The sequence below is a fragment of the Schistocerca cancellata genome, chromosome 7 (genome assembly GCF_023864275.1).
Source record: "Schistocerca cancellata isolate TAMUIC-IGC-003103 chromosome 7, iqSchCanc2.1, whole genome shotgun sequence".
Lineage (NCBI taxonomy): Eukaryota > Metazoa > Arthropoda > Insecta > Orthoptera > Acrididae > Schistocerca > Schistocerca cancellata.
Window position 1 is genome coordinate 134,460,346 of NC_064632.1, and position 24,249 is coordinate 134,484,594.

A 24,249-nucleotide genomic window follows, 5' to 3' on the forward strand; every position below is an offset into this window, starting at 1 on the left:
GCAGTTGTGGGGAAGGCGGGTAGTCGTCTTCGGTTCATTGGTAGAATTTTGGGAAGATGTGGTTCATCTGTAAAGGAGACCGCTTATAAAACACTAATACGACCTATTCTTGAGTACTGCTCGAGCGTTTAGGTTCCCTACCAGATCGGATTGAGGGAGGACATAGAAGCAATTCAGAGGAAAGCTGCTAGATTTGTTACTGGTAGGTTTGATCATCACGCGAGTGTTACGGAAATGCTTCAGGAACTCGGGTGGGAGGCTCTAGAGGAAAGCAGGCGTTCTTTTCGTGAATCGCTACTGAGGAAATTTAGAGAACCAGCATTTGAGGCTGACTGCAGTACAATTTTACTGCCGCCAACTTATATTTCGGAGAAAGACCACAAAGATAAGATAAGAGACATTAGTGCTCGTGCAGAGGCATATAGGCAGTCATTTTTCCCTCGTTCTGTTTGGGAGTGGAACAGGGAGAGAAGATGCTAGTTGTGGTACGATGTACCCTCCACCACGCACCGTATGGTGGATTGCGGAGTATGTATGTAGTTGTAGATGTTGACTTTCACTCTACTTTTCATCATAACTAAATTGCAATCAAACTAATACACCCCTCCCTCCTGGATATGTCTTGCAAAGCATACAATCCTAAATCTCATTTAGGTCACATTCACACTCTTTATTCCGTTTTCTGGTGGTCTTGATACTAACCTACAGAGATCTGATCAAACATCTTTATATTCTCTCCATTTAGCTTCACTGTCCAACAATGCATCTCAATTCAGCCATTATATTTTCACTTTCAGATTTTCTAGCTTCTATCCAATTTTCACACTTCTGATATTCCACGCTTAAAACTCCTAGAGTGTGGCCATTTCGTTCCTTTCGAATTTTTTCCCCCATGTTCATTTCTTCACTGGCGGTACTCTTTGGTAGATCCGAACTGGGGACTAATCAAAATTTCTTTTGCCAATGCAGAGCCCATCAAGAAACTTTTCTAATTAAAGACCACAATTCCTGTGCATCCACAATATACACTGAAGGAAAAACAATCGCAACACAAAGAAGGTGTGTTTCTGCATCTGAAAGATGGCGTATGTTCAAATTTCGCACCAGTCGCATAAGAGTGGCGCTAGTAACGCCATTACGAGAACGAAAATCAGGTTTGATTTCAATACATGCTGTACATTGGTGAGCGTCAGTAATCATTAACATTGGACGTTGTGACTTGATGTTAGTCAAGAATGCCTTTATAGCGATAAAGAGGCCATTATCAACAGCTCACTTGATTTGAACGAGATCGTCTAATACGGCTAAGAGAAGCTGGATGTTCCTTCTACGACATTACGTGTACATGATTATTGGCAGCGGTGGTCACAGGAATGTTCGGTCGCAAGAAGACCGAGCTCTGGACGGCATCGTGACACTACCGAGAGGGAAGACCCTCGTGTTCGGCGTGTGGCTGTGGCACATCCTACTGCCTCTGCAGCAGCAATTGGAGCAGGAGTTGGTACCACAATGAGACAACGAACAGTTACAAATCGCTTATTTAAAGAACAGCTCCGAACCAGACGCCAAACCACCGCCATTTGCTACTTCAGTGGTGGAAAGCGAGAGCTCACTGAAACACAGTTTGGAGGTCTGTTGTGTTTTCGGATGAATAATGGTTCTGCCTCCGTGTAGTAATGGCCGTGTGTTGGTTAGAAGAAGGCCAGTTGACGGCTTGCAAGCAATCTGCCTGCGTGCTACACGATTGACCTGTAATTGGAGTTATAGTCTGCGGTGCAATTTCTTATGACAGGAGAAATACTCTCTCTGTTATACCGCGCACATTGACTGTAAATCTGTCCGTCAGTCTAGTGGTTCGACTTGTGCTGCCATTCATGAACAGCATTCCAGGGGTGTTTCCAACAGGATAACGCTCGCTCACATGACGCTGTTGTAACCCAACATGCTCTACAGAGTGTCGACACGTTGCCTTCGCCTGCTCGATCACTAGATCGGTGTGGAATCGAGCACGTATGAGACATCGTCAGATGACAACTCCAGCATCATCCACAAAAAGCATTAACCCTCCCTGTATTCACCGACCTAATGCAACTCGCATTGATGACCATCCCACAAACTGACACCCGGCGCCTGTACAACACAATGCATGCATGTTTTCATGCTTGCATTCAGTATTATGGCCGTTACACCGGTTATCAACGTACCAGCACTTCACATTTGCAATGGTTTATCTCGTGCTTCTATTAACCTGTGATCATGCAAAATGTTAATCACTTAAATGGGTTACTAGAAAGTGTATTCCCAAAGTTCATTACTCGACATGAGTTCCATTTTGCTCTAGCAATTTTTCTTCGTCAGTGTACATCTTTAGCCAAGTGGTTTTTCTTGTCTTCTGAATTCTTCCTACTTAGGACAGTTTCTCAGCCAAAGAGCAAGAGCGTGCTCTTAAACGCTATCCACTCGTGCTCCTTCTTGGTCAGTGCCATTGACAGAATGAAGGTGACTCCTTATATTGGAAGTCTTAGACTACCTTTGCTGGTGATATCAATTCGAAATATAAGCAGCAGTAATGCCAGAACCCTCGACCCACGATCTTTGGATTAGTAGTCAAAGACTCTACTCCTAGAATCAAGTTCATCCAAATAATTCAGAACGTCGTATCAGTGAAGTTGTTGAGCGATATCTAACAAAAATTACATAGCCGTAGTCCAAATACAATATACGTCTTTCAGATACAGGTAAATTATCACTCCTCTCCGCTGGCACAATCTGCCACACATCGCTTGCAGCCCAAAGCACTACTACCTGTTACCGCTTTAAGTGTACCATCGCCAGAGATCTCCACCGCGCATGCACGCCTCTGTATACACGTATTTTCCGTCTGATCTTGGTGACAACCACCGAAGATACCACCAATCAACCAAGATCAAAGATCAATTACTCACCACAAGTGTGGTCGATAAATCGCATCCCATGGCACGGGCAGAGTGCATAATAAAATGACTTGCGTGAAACTAAAAAAAGAATGTTTTACGGTGAAAATGGGTAATATGATTTTTCATATTATGAGGCCTATTCGGAAAGGTACGATCTTTCGCAAAGTGCAAGCCACTGTGAAAATTAAAATGTTTTATTTGCAACAGTTAGTTGGACCTTCCAGCTACTTCCCGCTGTACCAACCTTCCAATAGCCTCGTCATAGAAGGCAGCCCTCTGTGCTCCCCACCAATTCTCTATGCTGGTCTACAGCTGATGGTCTGAGCCAGAACACTGTCTTCACAGCCAGCGGTTCATGTGAACAGAGATGACACTCAGGGAGAGTCAATTACGGGCTCTGTTATGGGTGATCAAACACTTCCCATTTTCATTGCCCCTGCAGAATGCGGCCGAGAATTGTCATGCACAAGAAAACGTATGTCAGCTATGTCATGTGGGCTGCATAACGTCAGGCGAAATTTCACACCAGTTCCTCGTACATGGTGGGAGACACTATTGTTCTAAACACCTTTATGTGCTCACTGTGTCCTCAGAACTGAAAAGAGCGACTGAGGCGATCGACTGGCGTACTAGAAGCACTGTCCAATGGATCTGTGCAAAGCTTCATCGATTTTCACTGTGGTTTCCATTTCGCATCTCATCGTACCTCACTTTCCCAGTAGCCCTCGTATAACAGAGTAAGCATCGTAAAGGAAGAAAAAGCAGAATTAAAACATTAAAACAGTTATAAGCAGTCCAATAAGAGTACGTAATTGGGCATATCGTAGACCACTATGTCGATCTTTGGTGACACACTTTTTTCTGTAATGGCATGTTTACGTTGCTGATCATTTGCACGGCAGCGTCTATGTGGCTTGAAGATGACGGCATATCACCACACTGCGGGAACAGATATTTTATAGGAACACTGAGCGCAAATTTCACAGATTTTTTTATGAGCGCAAATTTCATTGGGCGTATTTTTTATGAATCCGCCACAATTGGGTGGGACACCGTCTACGTTCGACTCGATGCGCAGCGGAGACCCCGGGACTCAGGGCAGAATCTCAGGCGGAAACCGCTCCAGTTCCCGCCCTCGAGCAATAGAAGCGGCATCGAGTAGAAAGCGCGGGTCCGTTCGGCGCTAGCGAGGCGGGAGTTCGCATCTGATGCGACCCCGGCGGGACACGGGCTAGCTCACGAGCGAGGGACTTCGTGCGCGCAGATCGCCGTAAATACATCGCGGCGCGGGAAAGCGGAAAGCGGCTGGGCCGCGCCGGCCGCAGTGACATTTCCACCCGGGCGGCGCGTAGCCGGGGGTCGGCCGTAGCGGGGCGCAGCACAGCGCAGAGCAGCGAAAGCCGGCAGCGGGGGCGGCGAGAGGCGGGCTGCCCAACCAACGCCGAAATTCGCTTACGTAAGCCGAGGCGAGCGCCGCGGACCTCACGCTGCTCGTATTCATTTTGAACTGGAGGCGTGAACTATGAGGCTCAGCCAGGAGGAGGTAAGTTGGGCGCTCATTCCCAACCAAGAGCTTGATGGTTCGACCGCGCAAGTTTCTTACCACAGTGAATAAGAAAGAAAACTGAGGATTTGATATAATGCTAGACGAAATAGGCAGGCACCCAGAAAGAGAGGTGGAAACGAAATGAAACTTCATGGGTTGAGACGATATAGTGAAACGCTATTCAGTGATTACAAACCTAGTCAAATTTATAAATAACTTGACAATATGAGCCGGCCGATGTGGCCGAGTGGTTCTAGGCGCTTCAGTCCAGAACCGCGCGCCTGATATGGTCGCAGGTTCGAATTCTGCCTCGGGCATGGATGTGTGTGATGTCCTTAGTTAGGTTTAAGTAGTTCTAAGTCTAGGGGACTGATGACCTCAGATGTTACGTCCCATGGTCCTCAGAGCCATTTGAACCAATTTGACAATATGAGTCCACTTATCAGCGAAAACATGGTTCTTCTTCTTATTATTATTAAAGAAGTTTATTCTTCCAGATGGCATAAAAATACACAATGATTAATAGTTCAGCAAAATTGAATCGCTATCTTCAGATCATCTGAATAGATAAGATCTTTTGGGGCCAATCCATTTCGTAGACTGTTCCCATTAATTGGAGTCAACTTATAGAGACGACAAACCATAATACCATTCCTTGTCGTAAGGCAAGAGAATAGTTGCGCCAAAAGTGCACAGTAGTTATAAAGAAAATACATAAGATGTGTATTAAATGCTTTCATGTTGTGGTTTTTTTTCCTGTCAGATCTCAACAAGGACATAATATGAAAAAAATTTATACAAGTCTTATACATTTTTTTTTGTAACTACGAGGGTCGTTTTTTAAGTAAGGGCCGTTCGGGCGTATAGTCCCGTAGTTCGCGCGGACGCCGCAACAAGCCACCGCGCCACTTGCCGGCATCCTTCCCGTTCACACTGATGCAAGTTGCAGCTCTGTAGCTGACGTGTACGCATCGCTGTGCTACTTTATAATGTTTACGATTATTGAATCGCCCGCCGCGCGTGAGATACGGTCAGTGATACGTTTTTTGACCGCGAGAAGCCTATCAGCTGCAGAAATTCATCGTCAGTTAACAGAAGTTTATGGCTTGAATGCAATGAGTGAAGGTAAAGTGCGTCAATGGGTTAGAGAGTTTAAAAATGGTCGTCCAAACGTCCATGACGAAGAACGCTCAGGCCGGCCCTCTGTGATCACTGATGATTTGGTGGCTGCAGTCGAAACAAAGATTCGTGAGGACAGAAGATTCACAATTTCCACTCTTTCTTTGGAATTTCCACAAGTTTCAAGATCGGTTTTGTACAAAATTGTTTCTGAAAACCTAAGCTTTAAGAAACTGTATTCTCGGTGGGTACCCAGACTCCTCGCAGAGGACCACAAAGGGAAGAGATTTGCCACTTCATTGGACTTTTTGATTCGTTACGAGGAAGAAGGGGATGACATGTTGAGTCAAATTGTCACTGGAGATGAAACATGGGTATCCCATATCACTCCCGAAAGCAAGCGACAATCAATGGAATGGCGACACACAACCTCACCCGTCAAGGTCAAAGCCAAACAGACGCTGTCAAAGCGCAAGATTATGGCAACTGTGTTCTGGGAGCGGCGTGGTGTTTTGCTAGTGGACTTTATGCCACGAGGAACGACAATCAACTCAGATGCCTACTGTGCAACTCTAAAGAAGCTCCGCAGAGCAATTCAAAACAAAAGGCGCGGCATGTTGACAAAAGGAGTTTTGCTCCTGCACGATAACGCTAGGCCTCACACCTCTCAAAAGACTCGGGATTTGATTGATTCTTTTGGCTGGGAAGTTTTGGACCATGCACCATACAGCCCCGACCTTGCTCCTAGCGATTTTCACCTTTTCCGGTACCTGAAACACCATCTTGGCGGTCAGCGCTTCAATGACGACGATGAAGTGAAAGCGGCCGTGAACTCTTGGCTGTCGGAGCAGGCGGCCGAATTCTTTGAAGAGGGAATTAAAAACTTAGTTGTACGGTATGACAAGTGCTTAAATAAACAAGGCAACTATGTAGAAAAATAGATAAAAGTGTGTAGAATCAGAAAATAAAAGTTTTTTTACAAAACTATAGTGCACTGGTCACGCAGCTATTCTCCTATTGTACGACGAGAGACGATACTATGGAAGGTTATCTCTATATGCTGTGTCCACTAAATTTGAACAGCCGATGGTATGGATTAGACTTCTAAAAATGTTTTCTACGCACATGATCTGAAGATGGCGAAATAATTTCGCTAAAACTAGTAATCATTGCGTATTTTTGTGCGATCTGGGCGAATAAACTTCTGCAATAAGAAGAAAAACCGTGTATGGATCTGAGATCGCCTCCAGTATGGCTGACAGTATCAGGTAGTCTTAATTGTCAGTATGAAGTGGTACAGTTCTGGACTGATGCGGTTGGGAAGGTTGTCATAAGCCTGTCCTGAGGCAAGGTGGCCCACAACTGCTTTAGTTGGTCCTTGACATCGTGGATGTTGGCTCTGGTATGGAGTTGACATCCACAAACGATCCAGTGGAAACAGATCTGGGGATCTTGCTGGAAACCGCAGTACCTCAAGATCAGGCAGACAATTCATACACACAACTGCTGTCTGTGGTCGAACATTATACTGTCGGAAAATGGCACCACACTTACCTTGAGGAGTAACATATAGGGATGCAGGACGTCCGTGACGGACTCCTGTACCGTCAAAGGTCCCTCAGTCACCGTCAGCTGTGATCTGAAGTCATACTCGATGGTTCCCATATAGTAACACCAGGATTAGCACCATTGTGCCTCTCCGAACACTGGGAGAATGGGACCGTTCCAGAGGTCGTCGATTTACTCGCCGACGATGGGCCTCCGGGGTAGTACAGTACAAAGATTCATCGCTGAATACAATGCGATACCATTCAGCTGCAAATAATATTTTCTGCTCACTGCACCATTCCAAACGCAGCCTTCTCCGTTGTGGTGTTAGAGCATGGCGCGGTAATTCCCTAATCCGCCTGCTGTTAGTCTCCGACCATTTCTAGATGACACAGAATGTCCCAGGGAGTCCGTTACTTTCTCTGAACGGCAAGCGCAGATGTGAAGGGCTTACGATGTGCTGGTTGCTCAGTACGGTGGTCGTTCCTTGTGACGGATGATCGGAACCTTGAGGACGAGAGTTCGCGCGATACAGTACATTGTCGGGCCTCTGTCACGTGTGGAAGCCCCACAAATCAGAATATTGTACGATTCGGTCAGCCGGCCAACTGGAGGCGCACCGTGAGGCTCCCTCCATATTCTCTTAGAAGCTATAACATAGTCTCACACGAGTACGCAGCATTTCCGTTTCCTTCACAGTGATCACTCAACATCCGACGCCGTTCAAAATGGTTCAAATGGCTCTAAGTACTATGAGACTTAACATCTTAGCTCATCAATTCCCTGGACTTAGAACCACTTAAACCTAACTAACATAAGGACATCACACACATCCATGCCCGAGGCAGGATACGAACCTGCGACCGTAGCAGCAGCGCGGTTCCGGACTGAAACGCCTAGAGCCGCTCGGCCTCAACGGCCGTCCCGACGCTATTCACGTCTCTAACATACGATACCAGGCTACTAAACGAACAGTTGTGGTGACCGTTCTGTCACAGAGAATTCCAACTCTAACCACTTACATACCCGCAGATGGTGGGTACATGTTCGAATTTACGCTAATATCCGACCTTGTGAACGCTTCAGTCTTTTTTTTTTTTTTCAGGCAGTGCAGATGTTCATTTCGGATTTTGAATGAGTAACGGCAACGTAGAGGCTGTTCTGGCGTTGTGTGTTATAATGGAAGCAAGCCTCTTAAGTTTGTGACCTAGAAACAGTTTTCGAACAATTTAAGGTGGTTCTGGATGTTTAAAATCCCCGCAGATATGTGTAAGCTCTATACTGAAAGACACAATGGGCAAATACCAAGTCAGAATAATAACAATATAAGACCAACAAAGGAATGATTGTATTTAAAAAAAGGTGCAGAGCTGGCAGCAGTGTTTTTCCTTCTCTATTCATACTGAGTATGAAAGAAGCAAGCAAGTCATTCAGATTGTCATTAATATTCAGACTGAAAGGATACCAAAAACAAGATTCACTAATGACAGTGCTGTCCTCTGTAAAGCTGAGCATGAGTCACAGAACCTGTTAAATAGAATTCGCAGTCTACTGGGCAATGAATGTGGAGTGATAAAAAAACGAATGTATTAAGGAGCAGCACAGATGTGGTTAAGGACAAATTTACCAAAAAAAAAATGGGAATCAAGTTTTAAAATAAATCAAGGAATTTCTTGGAAGCAAAATAACACATGATAAACGATGCATGTGGGCATAAAAAGTATACAAACAGAGCATTCTTCGCTAAAAATCTCTGCTAGTATCAAACTTTGGCCTTAATTTGAAAAATAAATTTCTGAGAATGTATGCTTGGAACACAGCATTGTATGGCTGTAAATTCATTTCTGTTTTCCCAATAGATGATTCAGCGCTGTGTGTCCTGTCTTCATTGTTTTTCCTTTATTATTTTGCCAGAAATAATATGATGTTTATCATTTAACGCAAATTTTTCAGAGAGAAAAATAAAAAGAAAACAGTGAAGATAGCACATAATTTGCTGAAACATGTAGAAAAATAAAATTATTTTGTCTTGCATAAGGTGGACATACTCTACAACGGAGCGAAAGACATAATCACGATTCTAATGGAAATGAAATAGAGCCGAAAAGGTCATATCGTAAAGTGAAAGGACGGTAGAAGGATCGATGAATTCAGGAGTTGCGAAAAGACGAGACGACGACCTAATGGATAGTGGGCGGATAACATTATAAAACATGTGAAAGAAACATCAACGCATATCGCTGAAACGCACAATACATGCGGTGTTTGTCCGGGAGTGGATGTCAAATGGGTTACACTGATGAGTTTACCGATTCAAATACGAAGGAGCTTCAAAACGTAAGTTACACGTGTCATGCCAAGCGATAACAACTGCACAAGACGAGGGGTGCATAGTCATATATTTCATACAGATTCACCGAGAAATTCTGGCGGTATATGGATCAGATACTGAATTGATGCCAACAATGTGACCACGGCTGCACAGTCGTGAGTGCCGCTGACCAGGAAGGACAGCCGTCGACATCGGCCACAAGCGGCAATGTCCAAGCAATCGACGAACTCACTCGCAGGAATCACTGCCGTTCTCGCAGGGCAACGTGACCACGAAGAGGATTTATGTCGTCTAGCGAGAACGTTCTAACCGTTGTTAAGAGAGACTTGATAACTGATGACTTGTACCAGAATCACTTTGAGGTGTAGCGCAGCATTCAACAAAAGTAGCTTTGTCCCCCATTATGTTTTGTAACTTACTTCCGATGGTCCCTTCGTAGACTAATTATTATTAAGTGCTTCTAAATGTCAAAAATTCACATTCGCTAATGTAACATTCATGTGGCATTGCATTTCAAGTTCACATTTCGGAGGCAGATTGTCTTTTCATTTTCTGTCGAAAGGCTATATTACACTGAAGAGCCAAAGAAACTGGTACAGCTGCTAATATCGTGTAAGGTCCCCGCGTGCACTCACAAGTGCCGCAACACGACTTCGCATGGACTCGACTAATGTCTGAAGTACCGCTGGAGGGAATTCACAACATTAATCCTGCAGGGCTGTCCATAAATTCGTAAGAGTACGAGGAGGGGGGGGGGGGGTGGAGAACTCTTCTGAACAGGACGTACCAAGGCTTCCCGAATATGCTCAATAATGTTCATACCTGGGGAGTTTGGTGGCTAGCGGAAATGCTTAAACTCAGAAGAGTGTTCCTGGAGCCACTCTGCAGCAATTATGGGCGTGTAGGGTGTCGCACTGTCCTGCTGGAATTGCCCAAGTCCGTCGGAATGCACAACAGACACGAATGGGTGCAGGTGATCAGACAGGATGCTTACGTACGTGTCACCTGTCAGAGTCATATTCAGACGTAGCAGTGGTATCAGCGGTCCCGTACCACTCCAACTGCACACGTCCTACACCATTACATAACCTCCACCAATATGAACAGTCCCCTGCAGAAATGCAGGGTCCGTGGATGCATGAGGTTGTCTCCATACCTGTATACGTCCATCCACTCTATACAATTTGAAACGAGACTCGTCCGTCCAGGCAACATGTTTCCAGTCATCAGCAGTCCAATGTCAGTGTTGATAGACCCAAGCGAGGCGTAAAGCTTTGGTGTCGTGCAGTCATCAAGGGTAGACGAGTGGGCCTTCGTCTCCGTCTCCGAAAACCCATATGACTGATGTTTCGTTGAATTGTTCACACGCTGACACTTGTTGATGGCCCAGCATTGAAATCTGCAGCAATCTGCAAAGGGTTGCACTTCTGTCACATTGAACGATTCTCCTCAGTCGTTGTTGGTCTAGTTCTTGCAGGATCCTTCTCCGGCGACAGCGATGTTGGAGACTTGATGTTTTACCGGATTCCTAACATTCACGGCACACTCGTGAAATAGTCCTACGAAAAAAATCCCTATTTCATCGCTACCTCGGAGATCCTGTGACCCACCGCTCGTGCGCCGACTATAACGCCACATTCAAATTCACTTAAGTCTTGATAACCAGCCATTGTAACAGCACTAACCGATCTAGCAACTGCACCAGACATCTACATCTACGTAATTACTCTGCTATTCACAATAAAGTGCCTGGCATAGACAGTTGTCTTACACAGACGCTGCCGACCGCATCGCCTTATTCTGCCTGCTTACATATCTCCGTATTTGAATACGCATGCTTATACCGGTTTCTTTGGCGCTTCAGTGTATAATATTAGAAAGTATAAATCAATCGTTTATTGCAGAAACAACAGTCCTCCACTTGTTGACATTATATAATTTATTCATATAATTTTAGGGGTAATCCTACAGTTTTATATGGAAAGAACGGTTCCATCGTATGTCCCTGGTATACAGATAGACTGTAAAATTTCAGTTTAATGCACAACGACACTTGTCCTGAGAAGTGCTGTTTCCGCTCTAAATATGGTCTTGAATATCAGTACAGAAGCGTTCTGCTAAAGGCAACTCACGATTAACGTAATTAAATATTCACAATATGAGGGGCAATAATGCAAAATTTTATATATATATCATGCGGGGGAAGCTAAGAAAAGTCCGAATGAAGTTCACTTTTATCTTAGACGACATTAACAGAGAGTTACTAAGTTCTACCAACAACCTACACATATTTTCTGATGGGTGGCCTAGTCATAACGAAAACAGCACCCTTGTTAAATTTTTCTAAACCCTTATTACTACTGGAAGGTTATAAAATGAACACCATTATTTTCCCGTAGACGGGCATTCTTTCATGCCATCTGATGATGATTTTGGTGTTATGAAGACGATAATTCGCACACCAGCCAGAATCTATTGACTGAGTGAATAGATACAGTTAATACAAGCTATGTATGAGAACAGCCGATGTACTGTTATAATGATACGGACACCAGACACGTTTGGTTTTCATAACTGGTGGCCAAATACTTCAAGAAATCAGTTCTTTCAGTGGAGGGGGAAGAAGAGGCAAAAAATATGAAATTGAACATTCCATCAAAAGTAATTTATGGAGTTGTAATGTGAAGAGGAGCGCGTTAGAGGAAACTATTTCATTCATGGAATGATTGTTCATAATTTTAAAATGTTGCTTTCTATAATCAACCGTCAATTTTTGACATGTGCTCCAGCTTATACAGGGACATAAAGAAATCGCATCCGTATATACCAATAGAATATATATTTTATAATAAATAAGAATATAACTTTTATAATGATTACTAGATACAACCTCTATAATAGCTGGTGACAAATTATATTGTTAAAGCTCCATAAACAGGTATAAGATGTGATTTTATCTTCTCAGTCTTTATACAGTTTCTTACAGTGTAGCTTAAAAATGTAGTAGAAATGTCGTAAGACTATTCTCTTTTTATTTCAAGTCATAAGCAGCAGTGATTTTTGTTACCACGGACCCCTAGCTTATGGTAGGTAGAAGGAGTCCAATAAAGTGTCATCAATTTAAAACTTTTCTGTATAAAGAAGTCCAGTTGCCAAATTCATTACAGATTTACTTCTTTTTGTTGTCTACGTTATTACCATTTATTTCAGAAACAGCACTTTTCCATCACTCTTAAAAATTTGAGTAGGCTTTTGTATTCGTCTCATGTTATCGAACAAGATGTAAAAATATTTGCGTTAAGTGATGTGAGGAATCCATGGGCACAAATTCAGGACGCTGTGCTCCAGTAAGCTAGTCCTTCCTTCACTTGATCAGCTAAAGAAAGAGGTACAAAAATATTCATGAAAATCTAGGTATTCCGTAATACAAGTAACTTGGAAATGAAATAAATAGGAAGTGGTGGGAAGCCAAGGGGAAATGGCTGCAGGCAAAATGTGAAGAAATCGGAAATGAATTGTTCGTCATTCGTCGTATAGAAAAGTCAAAACAACCTTAGGGGAATTTAAAAGCAACGTCGGCAGTATTAGAGAGGAAAAGAAATTCCACTTTGAGGGGAAGACAAGTCTGATAACGTGGCATGAGAAGAAATAGGAGTCGATATGGAACATATGGGGGATTCAGCAAAGGAGTCAATGTTTAACAGAGCTTTGGAGTATTTGAAATCAAATGAGAGCGAAGGGACAGATTACATTGCTTCGGAATTTCTAAAATTTTGGCAACCAAACAGCTACGATACTCATGCTGATGTCTGGAATCTAAGAGACTGGAGACATACAGACATTCGCAAAAAATCAAGCAGACATTTCAGAAGATAGCAACAGCTGGTAAGTGCAAGAATAATCACACAGTCGCATTAACAGCTAATGTTACCAACTTACTGACACGAACAATATACATGAGAATGGAAAAACCTGAGGATCTGTTAAATGACGATCAGTATGCCTTTAGGAAAGCTACAGGCACTAGAAAGGCAGTTCTGACGTTGCACTAGATAATGGTAGCTAGACTGAAGAAAAATCAAGCCACATTCAAAGAATATGTCGACCTAGAAATAGTGTTTGACAATTTAAAATGTTGCAAGATGTCCTTGGAAAATGGGTGTACGACGATTAATATATAACGTCTGCAAGAAACGAGAGGGAACAATATGAATGAAAACCCAAGAACAAGATGCACATATTAAAAAATAATGTAAGAAAAGAATGGAGTCTTTCGCCCCTACGCTTCAGTCTATAAATCTAAGAAACAATCATGGAAATAAAAGAAGGTTTCAAGAATGGGATTAAAATTTATGGTGAAAGGATATTAACGATACGATTCGCTGACGACATTGCTATCCTCAGGTTAGGTGAAGAGGAATTACATAATCTGTTGAATGGCATGAGCAGCGTAATGACTGCACACTGGATTGATAATAAATCGAAGATGACGAAGGTAATAAGGAATAGGAGAAATGAGAACAGCTAGAAGATTAATGTCAAAACTAGTAATCACGAAGTAGACGAAATTAAGGAATCCTGCAGCCTTAGAAGCAAAATAATACATGACGAACGAATGAAGAAGTACACAAAAGGGCAGATTTTCACTGGCAAAGAGGGCACTCCTGCCGAAAAAGGTCTACTAGAATGAAACATAAACCTTAATTTGAGGTAGAAATTTCTGAGAATACGAGCATGGTCTGAGAGATAAAGTCCGTGATTAAATATAGTGAAAATTGAAGGCAGCGTACAATGTTGTCCTCAGTTCTCACGTGATTAAGCACCTCGTACCTCACAGAAATAAAGTAATTTAATACGTTTACAAGCCGTTTAAAAATGTTTCTAGCTTTTATTGTAGTCCATGATCTAATTCAAATTTAATTTGGTTTGTCAAAATGATAAGTTCAATCACCGTGCCAGTATAACAATGTCCTCATTGTTTCACTAGTCTTGCTAATTAGTTGACAGAGTCAGTTACAGAAAGGGTGATTGATGTCGATCTGGTAATTGAGATAGAATTTTTAAGAGTATTCATTTGTCCTGTGTAGAATCTTTGGTCATTATTCCACCGTTTCTGTCGATGATTGAAGATCGCAAGTCACTTCAGTCTTGCCATATACTTCACGACATTACCTACTGTGTGCTGTAGGTACTCCAGTATTTCATTGAAGTGCCAAAGAAACTGGCACACCTGACTAATATCCTGTAGGGCCCCGCGAGCACGCAGAAGTGCCGCAACACGACGTGGCAAGGTCTCGACTAATGTCTGAAATAGTGCTGGAGGGAATTGACACCACGAATCCTGCAGGGCTAACCATAAATCCGTAAGAAACCTCTTCTTAACAGCACGTTGCAAGAAATCCTAGATACGCTCAATAATGTTCATATCTGGGACGTTTGGTGGCGAGAGGGAGTGTTTAACCCAGAAGCTCGTTCCTGAAGCCACTCGGTAGCAATTCTGAACCTCTGGGGTGTCGCATTGTCCGGCTGTAATTACCCAAATCCGTCCGAATGCACAATGGACATGAACAGATGCAGGTGATCAGACAGGATGCTTACGTACCTGTCACCTGTCAGAGTCGTATCTAGACGTATCAGGGTTTCCATATCACTCCAATTGCACTCGCTCTACACCATTGCAGAGTCTCCACCAGATTGAATAGTCCCCTGTTGACATGCAAGTTCATGGATTCACGAGGTTGTCTTCATACCCGTACACGTCCATCCGATCGATATAATTTGAAACTAGACTCGTCTCACAAGCAACATGTTTCCACTCATCAACAGTCCAATGTCGGTGTTGACGGGCCCAGGTGAGGCTTAAAGCTTTGTGCCATGCAGTCACGAAGGGTATACGAATGGGCGTTGTGTCCCTAAAGCCCATATCGATGATGTTTCGTTGAATGGTTCGCACGCTGACAATTGTTGACGGTTCCGCATTGAAATCTGCAGCAATTTGAGGAAAGGTTGGACTTACGTCAAGTTGGACGATTCTCTTCAGTTGTCGTTGGTGCAGTTCTTGCAGGAGCTTTTTCGGACCACAGCGATATCGAAGATTTGATGTTTTACCGGATTCCTGATAGTCACGGCACACTCGTGAAATGGTCTTACGGGAAAATCCCCATTCCTCGCTACCTCGGAGATGCTGTGTCCCATCGCTCGTGATCCGACTATAACACCACGTTCAAACGTACTTAAATCTTGGTAACCTGCCATCGTAGCAGCAGTAACCGATCTGACGACTGCACTAGACACTTGTTGTCTCGTATAGGCGTTGGCGACCGCAGCGCCGTATTCTGCCTGTATTGGCATACGCGTACCTATACCAATTTCTTTGCGTCTTCGGTGTGTGATTGGTTCAAATGGCTCTGAGCACTATGGGACTTAACTTCTTTGGTCATCAGTCCCCTAGAACGTAGAACTACCTAAACCCAACTAACCTAAAGACATCACACACATACATGCCCGAGGCAGGATTCGAACCTGCGACCGTAGCGGTCGCGCGGTTCCAGGCTGTAGCGCCTAGAACCACTCGGCCACTCCGGCCGGCTGTGTAATTGGATTTAAAACGTTGTTTCATGGCATGATGCTTGTGAGTAGTTATGACTTACCATGTACTTGATTAATGACGACACACTGTAAGTATACCTTAGGTCAAGAATGATATTTGTATATTACGACTATTATGGTAATTACTATCCTTGACTATTTTTTGCCGGCCCGTGTGGCCGTGCGGTTCTAGGCGCTTCAGTCTGGAACCGCGTGACCGCTATGGTCGCAAGTTCGAATCCTGCCTCGGGCATGGATGTGTGTGATGTCCTTAGGTTAGTTAAGTTTAAGTAGTTCTAAGTTCTAGGGGACTGATGACCACAGATATTAAATCCCATAGTGCTCAGAGCCATTTGAACCATTTTTTGACTATTTTTATCTTTTTCGTTGTATGCAGGAAAATGAGGATGGTTCATTTCTGACCGAAACACGATGTTTGCAGCTGTGTGAAAATCATGAATTTCCAAAAATTTCTAGATGGTTCAAAATAGTCAGGGAATTACTTCTGCAGAATAGCCAGGATATTACTTGCATGGTACTAGAGGGACTTGTAGAGGAGTAAAACCTGTAGGGAAAGACAGAGATTGGGTTACGTCCAACAGATAATTGAGTGCGTTTGATGCAAGTGCTATTATAAGATGAAAAGGTTGGCACGGGATAGATGTTCTAAGCGGGCCGCTTCAAACCAGTCAGAAGACTGATGACTAAAAAAAAAAATCATAACGTCACTCGTTATAAAGTACTTTGGTTTGTTCGTATGTTACTTCTAGGTGTTCCCCTTGGAAGAAAGACTTTCAGACAACCAATTATTTACGAAGCACTTTGGCGTCCCGGCTGAGACAGCATGCTGCCGGCTTTTAGCACAGCCAGCAGGTCGCGGGCCAACCAAAACAGGGCGGATGGCGCGCAGGCGGTGCCCAGGCGACACCCGAGAACACTGCCGCCGCCGCCGCCGCCGCCGGTGCGGGTGCGGGTGTGCTGCGCCGCACACGCTCCAGAATACATCGCAGCCATGCGCGCCCGGAAATGAGATCACCTCCGGACGGGGGCTGCGGACCTCTTAACCTTTCACTTTCGTTTCGCACCGTCCTGGCTGAATGGACCGTTTTATTGACCCTTAGTGAGCCGTCCTCCCTGCAACAACAGAGGAAACTGTAGTGTCAAAAGAGCATCTCCTGGACTGTGGGAAGTCTCGACGACAACATTTTACCACTCAGGCTGTCACTGGATGAGTAGAACTTCCCTTATTTTTCTGGAAATAGCAGCTACATTTCATTTTTTGATTACACTACTGGCCGTTAAAATTGCTACACCACGAAGATGACGTGTTACAGACGCGAAATTTAACCGACAGGAGGAAGTTGCTGTGATATGCAAATGATTAGCTTTTCAGAGCATTCACAAAAGGTTGCCGCCGGTGGCGACACCTACAACGTGCTGACATGAGGAAGGTTTCCAACCGATTTCTCATACACAAACAGCAGTTGACCGGCGTTGCCTCGTGAAACGTTGTTGTGACGCCTCGTGTAAGGAGGAGAAATGCGTACTATCACGTCTCCGACTTTGACAAAAGGTCGGATTGTAGCCTATCGCGATTGCGGTTTATCGTATCACGACACTGCTGCATGCGTTGGTCGAGATCCAATGACTGTTAGCAGAATATGGAATCGGTGGGTTCAGGAGTGTAATACGGAACGCCGTGCTGGAACCCAACGGCCTCGTATCACTAACAGTCGAGATCACAGGCATCTTATCCGCATGGCTGTAACGGATCGTGCAGCCACGTCTCGATCCCTGGGTCAATAGATGGGGACGTTTGAAAGACAACAACTATCTGCACGAACAGTTCGACGACGTTTACAGCAGCATAGACTATCATCTCGGAGACCACGGCTGCGTTTACCCTTGACGCTGCATCATAGACAGGAGCGCCTGTGATGGTGTACTCGACGAGGAATCTGGTTGCGCGAATGGCAAAACTTCATTTTTTCGGATGAATCCAGGTTCATCATGATGGTCGCATCCGTGTTTGGCGACATCGCCGTGAACGCACATTGGAAGCGTGTATTCATCATCGCCATACTGGCGTATCACCCGGTGTCATGGTATAGGGTGCCATTGGTTACACGTCTCGGTCACCTCTTGTTCGCATTGACGGCACTTTGAACAGTGGACGTTACATTTCAGATGTGTTACGACCCGTGGCTCTACCCTTCATTCGATCCCTGCGAAACCCTACATTTCAGCAGGATAGTGCACGACCGCATGTTGCAGGTCGTGTACGGGCCTTTCTGGATACAGAAAATGTTCGACTGCTGCCCTGGCCAGCATATTCTCCAGATCTCTCACCAACTGAAAACGTCTGGTCAATGGTGGCCGAGCAACTGGCTCGTCGCAATACGCCAGTGACTACTCTTGATGAACTGTGGTATCGCGTTGAAGCTGCATGGGCAGCTGTACCGGTACACGCCATCCAAGCTCTGTTTGACTCAATGCCCAGTCGTATCAAGGCCGTTATTACGGGCAGAGGTGATCTTTCTGGGTACTGATTTCTCAGGATCTATGGACCCAAATTGCGTGGAAATGTAATAATATACTTGTCCAATGAATATCCGTTTATCACCTGCATTTCTTCATGGTGTAGCAATTTTAAAGGCCAATAGTGTAAATTTGTTTCTTCGTTTCCAGTTTCGGGGCCGCTGCTCCATTCTCAAGGAGTTGTTTAGATGCGACCACAGCTAGACTAAAATCGTATTATTTTGTTCCCGTTACTGTGCAGTTTCGGCAGTGAAGCTATTTTCAAATGCCTGCACAAGCACAAAATGCACACCAATGACTGAGCGGTCGGGGTGTTTTACTGTCTTGTGATGGAACCCATTTTTGTGCATTATGAGGCCAAGAAGTTTTTTATGGTTGGTGGGCTGAAGAGGGGTGCTCTCCACTCCTGACACCATCTGAGGGAGGTTACTCCAGGGACTGGAAAGCTTGTAACAATTTGTAAGCTGACTACATGTTCCTCCATGCCGCATCCAAATGACGGCAGAAGTGTAAGTATCTGATGGCGAAGTTATTTTTTTTTTAATTTTTAAGTACAGTCCATGAAAGCAGCCATAATTCGGACAAACTCCAAAAACTCATCAATCCAAGTGATGTCGTGTCTTTTTTACAATATTCTAATGAATCCAGCCTATCAAGGTTGGCCACTGATGGGATCGTGTACACGACTGGAGTTCAACACTTCAGCGTCAGTTAAGGCCTGAAGATGGCGTACTGAATCACCAAAATTGGTTGCAGTATAATAAAATAACATTAAAACTGCGGCTGCAGGTGTTTAATTTTATTACATAAGTGAAAGGTGAAATCATGCAGACCAACAATCGCAAGGATGGACAGAGAAAAACAAATGTAATAGTTCCTCCTCACCCAACTATGGCTGTTCTCCTTCAACTCCCTTCAACTCTGACACAAGTACTGTTATTATAGAGCATTTTTTTACGCTTTGCCATTATAAAGCATTTTTCTCACGCATACATCCGAAAATGGTTTCACAGCCGAGGATGTACAGCAAAGGAAACAAAATAAAGGGACGTTTTACTTCACGCAGTGGCAGTCAGTGTGGTAAAATCTTCTCATTCAGACAATACTGCTGGCTGTGGACCTTCTTCTAACCAAAATACTGCTTGTAAATCAGCAAGCGTTTTCATGCCCACACTCCATCTTCCCACACACTAGCAACACTTGTACACTAAGACCCCCATTAATATTCGCTAGCTTCCTTTCGGTCACTCTAGGATGACACTGTTTGAAACAGGGTGTTCAGTGTCAACGGTTGTAGCGGTCATTCTGCAAGTCCTCAGCATCGTTGTGAGCAACTTACTTGCACCCTACTTAGGATAGAATCGCCAGACACTATGAAGTACATCAGGCACACACAGCAGAATTAAATCTACGACAAGGTGCTATCCCACAGCCTCCGCGGTCTGTACTGGTCGTCGTAGACCAGTACAGGGGCCTCCGAGATAAACCTCTGCACAACAGTACTGACGCAGAACTTGCAGTTTCTCTAAAAACTATGTTTTAGAGGGTCAAAGTTGATTCAGAGTCAGCAGCATCGTACTTGGACCACGACCAAACGGAATCGCTCTTCAAAAAGGAAATTCGTTTAATTTCTGACACTGATACTCGTCTCACAGTTATCAGAAAGACAATGACAGTACAGTAGCATCGTCTTTGTGGAAAGAGGCCGTTTGGTGGGTCTGGTGGAGCCCTATTGTGTGGGGGTATCAGCTGGATGGACGTACCAAGCATAAAGTCTTCAATAATGGTCTGAAAATACTTTTAAACCCACGAGTATATAGAGAGGGAAACATAACAGTATTTGCACTTTTTGAGGTGCTGCTATTCCATTTTCTCTCTTTAGCTACCTACGCAGCTGTTCTGCATAATTAACATCTCTGAAACAAATCTTCCCTTTGTATGGGGAGGCCAGTTAAGTCTCCAGATTTGAGTTCTGTAGAACATATCAGGGGCTTCAGCATTATGAGGCGGATTACTTTGTGTTTTTCGACTTCAATTATACACAAATCCAAAAAAATGTTCAAATGTGTGTGAAATCCTATGGCTCTCAACTGCTAAGGTCATCAGTCCATAAGCTTACACACTACACAACCTAAATTATCCTAAGGACAAACACACACACCCATGTCCGAGAGAGAACTCGAACCTCCGCCGGAACCAGCCGCACAGTATACACACATCAAAAATGTTTTGCATCACGCCGGTTCCCAGAACTCCTGAAGATAAACGTTGGCTGTGGATATTGTATCACAGACACAGTCCCTTTGATTGTTCAAAGATGTCACTAAACCCGCTCAAATATGTAAACAGCCATTCATGAGCAGCGCCTATTAGACAGAGGGGGGTCCGACAGCCGATCATTTCCAGTCATCCAACCAGGAAGGAGGTACACGGCTTACGTTGTTTATAGTTCAATCATGCCCAGACGGTCAATACCGCGGTTCGATCACGTCCGCATTGTTACTTTGTGCCAGGAAGGGCTCTCAACAAGGGAAGTGTCTAGGTGACTTTGAGTGAACCAAGACGATGTTGTTCGGACATGGAGGAGATACAGAGAGACAGGAACTGTCGATGACATGCCTTTTTCAGACAGGCCAAGTGCTACTGCTGCAGTGGAAGCCCGCTACCTGTGGTTTGTGGCTCGGAGGGACCTCAAAGCAATGCCACTATATTGAATAAAGCTTTTCGTGCAGCTAAAGGACCTCGTGTTACGACTAAAACTGTACGCAATAGGCTGCATGCCGAATGCGCCGCTCAGAATTGGCATCACGTTCGCTTCACCGATGAGTGTCACATATGCGTTCAATCAGACAATCGTCGGAGACGTGTTTTGAGGCAACCCTGTCAGGCTGAACGCCTTAGACACACTGTCCAGCGAGTGCAGCAAGGTGGAGGTTCCCTGCTGTTAGGGTGGCATTATGTGGGGCCGACGTACGCCGCTGGTCGTCAGGGAAGGCGCCGAAACGGCTGTACGATACGTGAATGCTATCCTCCGACTGACAGTGCTACCATATCTGCAGCGTATAGGCGAGGCATTCGTCTTCACTGACGACAACTTGCGCCCCCATCGTGCACATCTTGTGAATGACGACTGTCAGGATAACGACATCTCTCGTCTAGAGTGGCCAGCATGTTCTCCGGACATGAACCCTATCGGAGATGCCTGGGACAGACTGGAAAGGGCTGTTTATGGACGACGTGATCCTCCAAGCACTCTGAGGGATCTACGCCGTATCGTCGTTGAGGAGTGGGACAATCTGTACCAACAGTGCCTTGATGAACTTCTGGATAGTACGTCACGACGAATACAGGCATGCATCAATGGAAGAGGATGTGCTACTGTGTATTAGAGGTACCGGTGTGTACAGCAATCTGGACCACCACTTCTGAAGGTCTCGCTGTGTGGTGGTACAACATGCAGTGTGTGGTTTCCATGAACAATAAAAAGGACGTAAATAATGTTTATGTTGATCTCTATTCCAATTTTCTCTACAGGTTCCGGAACTCTCGGAACCGAGGTGATGCAAAACTTTTTTTGATGTGTGTATTGGTAGCACACATACGTAATTATCTTCAGTATCTAGTGACGTAACGATAACGTATTAATACACCTCACAAAATAATTAGCTTTCTGATTTTTGTGTTACCTAAAAGCATAATGGAGTAGATAAATGTTTATTGACGTGGAATACGGTTGTTTGGAATCTATTAACCATCGTTAGACGCCAAACGTTATACCTACATGCACTGTTTGAAGAGCATAATGCCGTATTTATTTCCTGATGGTTGTGTGTAGAACGGTATGAAACTTGGTGGAGATCCACAGTCGGTCTTGACTAGACACGAAACGAACTGCCGAGCTTAATGGCACTTATACAATATGTCGTTTTAAGCATCTGCAGAGAAGTCCAGAGTTTTGCTGAAAGATACCATTAAGAGTTTCGTATCAGAAAAGGTATTTCACGTTCCTTGAGGATTCAAACCAGTCAATTCTTTATGGTTTTGTTTACATTGATGTACTGTAGACTGTAGGAAAGTCTGTGCTTCCCTAGGCACGAGTCTCTGATAGTCGAGAGTGTGTTATTTGTTGCAGTAGTGGCAGCGTCGTTCCCTTTGCACCACGAAGCGTGTGTTCTTGCAAGTAAATTCAAAACAGGAGTATAGTGAAATACTTCCATCGCATATCTATGTGTGAATGTTACAGTTCCTGATGGGTTTCCACTCTTTCTATTGTCTCCAGTATAGGTACAGGGAAATGCTGCGAATATTATACATAATCACATCAGTTGGCGTGAATGTAGCTGCATAGATGACAAGGCTTTCGTAAAATCTGTTTTTTTTAATCTTTTTCATGAACACTGGTAGATTCAACACTTCTACACCCATATCAGATATGCACCATCATTCCATAATTCCAGTACAAGTTCTGATACTTCTTGAATGTACCAGTGAAAAGATATTAAATATTTATCCATTCCGCCGGCCGGTGTGGCCGTGCGGTTCTAGGCGCTTCAGTCTGGAACCGCGTTACCGCTACGGTCGCAGGTTCGAATCCTGCCTCGGGCATGGACGTGTGTGGTGTCCTTAGGTTAGTTAGGTTTAAGTAGTTCTAAGTTCTAGGGGACTGATGACCTAAGGTTTTAAGTCCCATAGTGCTCAGAGCCATTTGAACCATTTATCCATTCCCCTCGGAAGACTCTAGAATAAACTGCCCGGTAATATGCGTCTTATGGAAAACCAGTCTAAATTCTTCCGTCCAACAGTGAGTCAGTATTTCTGCCACATTAGCAACACTATCTATGGTTTTCTCACCCTTATATGTTGCTGTCTTCTTTCTCCTATCTCACCCACTAATTTTATCCCATTATTTTTCGCTCGTCTCCTGACATGGAAAAAAAATTTTTTTCGTGTTTTGATCCCTTGCGAAGTGCTCTCATATATTTTTCTGTCACATACGACAAAAACGTAATGAAATTATCTAACACAGCATTAAGCAGATTGACACGTTCATTACTGTATCTGTAGCGTATATAATCGCGGAGATTTTCGACTTTGCTTTGTTGTAACGTCGCACACCAGCTGACGCCGACGGTACCAACAGTCCTCTATTGTCCGTAACCTGGTACATCTACGTATTTACCTCCTTCCCATATTATTAGAAAAAGCTTAGGTAATAACAGCTGATTTCATTTCTCTTTATTCTAATTTTAAATATAATGACTAGTTCAGCCGAGGTCCGCAGCTCGTGGTCTCGCGGTAGCGTTCTCGCCTCGAGATGACTGGGTGTTATTGTGTCGTCTTCGTCATCATCATTCATCCCAATTAAGGTCGGAGGAAGGCAATGGCGAACCACCTCCATTAGGACCTTGCCTAGTAAGGCGGTGCGGGTCTCCCGCGTCGCTCCCCTACTCTCTGTAAAGAAGTATGGGACTCATCATCATCAGTTCAGCCGAGACCAGTCATAATAGTAAGATGAAACATGAGCTACACTGTTTTCTTCACTAGCGTAAAATTATTATTAATATTATTATTATTCCTGTGGGCAGGCGGCCCAGCGTTCTCCTAGGTGGGAGGCTTAAACCACAAGTGGCAGAGCTGCCTGA